Genomic DNA, 6,557 nt, shown 5'->3' with positions numbered 1-6,557 from the left:
GCAAGAAAAAGTCAGAAGCATTTTAGAAATAAAAATGCACCCTTAACAGCTTCAGCACACAGGAAGAGGGCCCAACTGTCCAGTAACTGAAAAATATCCATGATGATGCTGTTAAAACCTGAGTCAAATTGTGTCTCTTTCGGATCAGAACCTTCCAATAGCTCCCACTTCATTCAGTGTAGTAAAATCCAATGTCTTATTCCAGCCTTAGCTTCTTAGGGAGCCCTCCATCGGTCATCCCATCTAAAATGTTAACATAGCCCCTGGAATTTCTTAGCTTCCTATCCTGTTTATCTGTTCTTCTTGGTTCTGCTTGTTATCTTCTAATTTATTGTGTATGTTTTATTCTGTTTCTCTGTCTCACCTTCAATCAGCAGAGCAGTGATTTCTGTCCCATCTTATATCCAGATCCAAGCATAGAGTAAGTGCCCAATTATTGAATTAATGAAGTTCAGAAAGAGCAAACAGGATCAGTTTGAAAGAAATGTAAAGAAATGATTGAGAAATACACTTCAAACAGGTAAAAGAGTTGGGCACTGAAGAAATTAGAAGAACAACTTTATGAAGAGTCCTAAACACCTACCAGATAGTTTCTGTAGACGTTTTTCTACTTTGCTTCCTGCCTGTTTGTTCCCCCCAACACCCCATTGGCCTGGTTAACTGTTCATAATTTAGATAATGGCTCAATGTTAACTTTTTGGGTGACATAATCCCACAGAAACCTTACCCCTCACCCCAGGCTAGATCGGTCGAACCTGTCCTTCACAGCACACTGTCCAGAATACAGTGTGGGCTCAGTAAGTTTGTGGTGAGTGAATAAGTGAATAAATGAACAAATGAGGACATGGGCATCCTAATTAGTGGAAGGGCTCCTTGAGCTACCGGATACAGCATTTACCTCCAACCAAAGGAAGAAAAGTCTGCCAATATAATGGGGAGATTCTACTGTTTAGATCTCTTGCCAAGGAGAAGAGAACCACAGACGACTCTCTAGCCCTTAGGTTATAAGGCAACATGCATACTACATTTCAAACCCTTTGTAAACAAACATTCCTTTATTTTCATGATAGCCTGAGCAGTTGTTAGTACATCCTCACTTTGTAAAAGAGAATGTGCTGCTTGGAGAAGTAGCATGTAACTCCCAGGGACCACACAGAGTCCAGATGCTATAGTTATGATGTGACCCACACGTGCTTGCCTGTCAGAACTGCAAGTGGTGTTGGGACCCAAGTGATGGGCATGAGCACATAGGTGCTGTCCCACAGTGGGGCCAAGAACACTTCCAACAAGAGCTGATTTGAATGAGGTACTGGGCCTTCAGGGTTTGCCCTGAGTATGCACACAAGGCTGTCAGCAGTCCTGCCTTCACCGCTCACTGTCACATGGGAGTGCTTAGCTATAGGAGTCCAGTTTTTTTTTTCTTTTTTTGTTACTGGGGATTGAACTGGGGACCTTGTGCTTTCGAGGCAGAACCATCTGAGCTAAATCCTTTGCCCAGGACTCCACTATTTCTTGAACCATAGACTGCGTCCGTGAGCTCAGGGCATCCAACCTTGGCCTCACCTTAGCCCCATGCCCTGGAATCTCCCTTGTATGCCTCACAGACATTGCAACGTGAAAAGCTCCAAATGTGAATCCCGCAGGCTGTCTTTGTAACCTAGTGTGAGCCTGCTCAGGCTGCTGGAACAAACTGTATAGACAGATATGTATATCTCACAGTTCTGGAGGTAGAAAGCCAAGATCAAGGCACCACAGGTTGGGTTTCACATAAGGCCTCTCTTTTTGACTTGTAGACACCCTCCTTTCCCTGTGTCCTCACATGGGTAGCCACTGTGTGTATCTGTCTTCTTGTTTCCTCTTCTTATAATGACATCCATCATATTGGAATATGAACTACCCCAGTGAATTCACTGTAACTTAACTCTTTAATGGCCCTCTCTCCAAACAAAAGCTGCATTTGGAGGCATTAGCTGTTAGGACTATGAATTTTGGGGAACATAAGTCAAGCCATAGCACCTGGGCACCCTCAGTGCCAACTCACCCAGATCCATGTCAAGTGATTAGCTGTACCTCCTTCATTCTCGCATAGCAAAATGTTCATTGCCAGCCAGAGAGGGTCTTTCTGGCCCAGAGCTCTCCATGGCTGTTACATCCTAACACACTGGCATTCAACCTCTGCCTGACATGACCCTTGCTAAGTGTTCACTTGCTCCCATTCGTCCAATCTGAAGGAGGACCCTTTGTCTTGAACTGCCACAAGCAAGAGGACTACTCAGATCCTGATACTTCTAGTCCATGCAACACCTGGCCAATCATGTCCCTTCTGTTCCACCATCCCTGTCTGTAAAATTGTGACAACTCCTGTAGTGCCTTGGCCATCGAAGGCTCAGATCTCTACCAAGTGATGCTGTGAGAAATATTACTGGCTGAAGGCCTCCAGCAGCCACACACACACACACATATATATATGTATTTATATATAAATATAAATATATATATTTAGCTTTAGAAAAGTGCCAGGAACCAAGCAGAAATTTCTCACTTCCAGCCCCAACACCTTCCATTCTCAGAGATTTCATCCTCCTGTCCAAAGGAGTTGTCTGTGAACCCTCTCCTAGAGCCTCTTAAATTTCCTGGATGTGCTCTCCATTCTCTGTCCAAAGAACTCCACGGCTGCTTCCTCTGTTGGAACCCTGACCCCTTCTCTTTCACAGTCCACACCTACCCATTCTTTAGGTCAGAATTTAAATGGCCCTTACCTGACCTCCTTTATAATCAGTACCTCTTTTCCAAATCATTTCCCAAAGTTTATACTTAGACATTTATTTGTGTGTTTAATGCTTGTCTCCCATAATGATATTTCCCAGTCCTCAGATACCCATTCTCTCCTTCTCAGATCTCCCAATTCTTAGCAAAGCATGGAGTTGTCCCAAAGATCACATTTCCCAGGTGCCCTGCAGCTGACCCACAGGCCGAGCAGACAGTGTTTAGGGCATGTGCTGGGTTTGCCACCTCCCCTCCCCTTCTCTGCCCTGGCTGCAGTGTAGCTGCAGGGTTGAGCCTTCAAGAACCCAATGAACCTCAGGAGCAGGCAGACAAGGCCAACACTGTAGGGAGTGGGGAGCCGCAGGGAGAAGGAACACAGATCCAGACAGCTTCAGGACACAGGACCACCTCTGCAGGGAAGAGAAAATTAAAAGTCTAGCTTGTTTAAACCAACAATATTTTCAGTATTTATTACAAAGGACATCCACAGGACGAGAAAGTCTGTGAAAGCAAGGCACGTGTCCATCCTTTTGTCATATCTTCCTGGCATCTGCAAGTCCTTGATGAATACCAATGGCCCCTGCCTCATAATGGTTTGACTTACAATTTTTTTAAAAACTTTGCAATGGTGTAAAAGTGATGGGCATTCAACAGGAACTGTGCTTTGAATTTGGGTCTCTTCCCAGGCTAAAAATATGCAGTCAGTTCTCATAATACTCGGCAGGAAGAGGACAGTCAGCCGCATGATCACAGCGGTAGCAATGTTTAAACTGCAGTACACTGTGGTGCTAAATAGGATGTTCTGAGGGTTAAGTGTATTAAATAAATTTTGAACTTCCAGTCTTGCCACCTTACAATGGCTTTATTGGGACACAACCCTAACATCAGTGAGGGGGGCCTGCATATGATAAATCAACAGGTACCTTCTTTGAGGTTAGAGCTATTTCTTTTAGTCATCTCAGTGATCCCTGATACACCTGGCCTTGCAGGACAATGGACTTGGTAAAATTCTAGAGAAATGCTGTCTAGCAGAGCTTTCTGTGATGTGGAAATGTTCCGTATCCATGCCTTCAGGAAGGGCAGAAGGATTCAGGCTCTGGGGCTATAGTGGGAGGCAGGAAGCAAGCAACACACCAGGGGCTATGGACGCAATCCCAAAACTTCCAATTTGTCTTTGAAAACTTTCTATAGATCCCCAGCTAGTAGAACAGATAACTTTACTGAGCACTCACTGTATACAAAGCACAGAGCTTATGAGGGGCCACTGTATGCCAGGCACTGTTTGAAGTGCTTGACAAACTCCGCTTCCCTTAAATCACATAATTTTCCCCTGAGGTAGGCACTATTGTTATGGCCAAGAGCATAATGCATCTATAAAATAGGAACCAACCACTATGAAAGAGGGGTTCTCAGAGAACAGGAGAGAAAGAATTCTTGGTAATATGATACCTAATGGTATGCATGCAAACACAACCCAAAGATGAAGAGCAGAATGGACATGCTGAGGCCCCAAAGAAAAATGACAGGTGGAATTTATTTGAGAAGAATTCCACAGCCAAGGCTTCAACGTGCACGGGAGAGGAATTGCATTCACATTCAGAAGTGAAGACAGATCCAAACCACCACCCTGGCCCCAGCTTGTCCTCCCCAGATGAATCTGGCTGGAAGGCAGGCATTGATGGGTGACTGGGAGTTAATGAGTCACTCCTGCCTGGTTAAAGTCCTTGACGTTTAATACATATCATTCAGGCCAACCTCCAGTTCTATTCCCTTTCCGCAAGATGTCTTTCTTTTAAGCCCAGCAGATGGAGATCACTAGCTGTCACTGGGCTCTGAGCAGCCCACAAGGAACCAAAGGTGTGACCATGGCCCAACACACCCAGAGCAACTTCAGTTATAAAGCAGGGACTCAGAGAGTGGTGAGGTGGCACCACTCTCCCAGCCTCATGCTATCCACTTGCCAGATTTGTGGAGGAATTCCTAGACACTTGAAAACATACTAGGAGAAGCACTAGCTCAAGCAGAATAAAGGCAGATGGTACATGGCCAGTCTTTATACTGGGAAATTTTCAATCTACTAGTCAAAGATATGCAGAGTAAAACAAGGTACCCATTTGATCCAATTGGCAGGCATATTTTAAAGTTATAATACTGTTGGGAAGAGGGTAAGCTTGGATACATTTCCAGCAAACAATCGTGTACTACATACATAGCTTTTGAATCAGTAAGTCTACATCTATGAAAGCAATTCAAAGAAATGCAGATTCTTGTACAAATTTCCTCTTTCAGGGTTAATGGAAGAGCATATTTATCTTTGAGGAAAATTGCAAACTGATTATTGGCTAGCCAAAAGAAAATTGAAGCTGTTGTGGGGGTGCATGTCTGTAGTCCCCAGCACTCGGGGAGTTTGAGGCAGGAGGATTTTAAGTTCTAGCCCAGCCTGAGCAACTTAGCAATTTACTGAGACCCTATCTCAAAATAAGACATACAAGAAAGGGCTAGGAGTATATTCCTGGGTTCAGTCTCTAGTACTGCAAAAAAAAGAAAGAAAACTGATCATAACTATGCCCCATCCATGGAGTGGGCTCTCATTTGTCAATTTAAATTTGGTGTTTAAAAGACTACTTGATAAAAGTTAAAGTTTAAAAAGTAGAACACAAATCTCTGTATGGGAATTCTATATAAGGGATTATGTAAAGAAAAAAATAGAAAAGGCTAGAAATATATACAGAAACAATTACAGTGATTCTTAGATATTTATATTGAGTACTGGAATCACCAGTGATATCTCATTTTAGTTTAAATATAGTTAACTTTTCCAGACTTTCAAGGGTGGGCATGTTTTATTTTTATGGCCAGAAATAAAATATGCGTTTGCTGCATGTTTTGGTTGTGCAACTTAGTGTGAAAGTGATATCTCATTTTAGTTTAATATAGTTATCTTTTCCAGACTTTCAAGGGTGGGCATGTATTATTTTTATGGCCAGAAATAAAATATGCGTTTGCTGCATGTTTTGGTTGTGCAACTTAGTGTGTTATTTTGAAACTTCTTTATGAATATAAAAGTAAATATCCTCATTGCCCAAAATGTCAGAAACTACAGACAATATAAAAAGAAAGTCAGTGATAATCATATCATTGTTAACATTTTCTTGCTATATTAGAAAATAAGAGCATAATATATATAAATGGTATAACAAAAATGTAGTGAATGTTTAAACAACAATTTTAACATTTATTCCAGTAAAAGACATATTGCCACAAATCCCCCTGAAAATACTCCACTCACTTTGGACATACTCATCATTCTCTCCACTTTCCGATGCAGTTTGGGAAGTCCTCTTCTCGTGAGTGTTTTTCCAAAGTGTGATAAAAAATATTCAGTGAATGCTGCTGCTGAGTGCATCCGATGGAAAGGCCGGACCATAGAAATATTGTTTTGTGTGTCCTCATCCACCTCTTTCACTGGATCTGGCACTGTGTGGTTTCTGCTCTTCCCCAGAGTCAAAATGACCATGATATGTAAACATTCTGAATCAACTCAGGACACTGAAGCAGCCATGACAACACAACTAAAGACATTTCCAAAAGAAGACTTGCAGAACTGCTTCAGAAAGTGGTAAAAAATGATGGAATAACTATATTTGAAGCAAGGGGAATATTTGGGAGCAAATTAATGGCAATGTATCTTTAACTATAATAAATTATTTAAAAGATTTAAGTATTCACTGTATTTCGGATCATACTTCGTACTTATCTTACTCTTGTATTCACAGTGATGGAGCGGGAAC

This window comes from Fukomys damarensis, unplaced genomic scaffold (assembly GCF_012274545.1).
Source record: "Fukomys damarensis isolate Sample0158 unplaced genomic scaffold, DMR_v1.0_HiC HiC_scaffold_28, whole genome shotgun sequence".
Lineage (NCBI taxonomy): Eukaryota > Metazoa > Chordata > Mammalia > Rodentia > Bathyergidae > Fukomys > Fukomys damarensis.
This window is presented reverse-complemented; position numbering follows the sequence as displayed.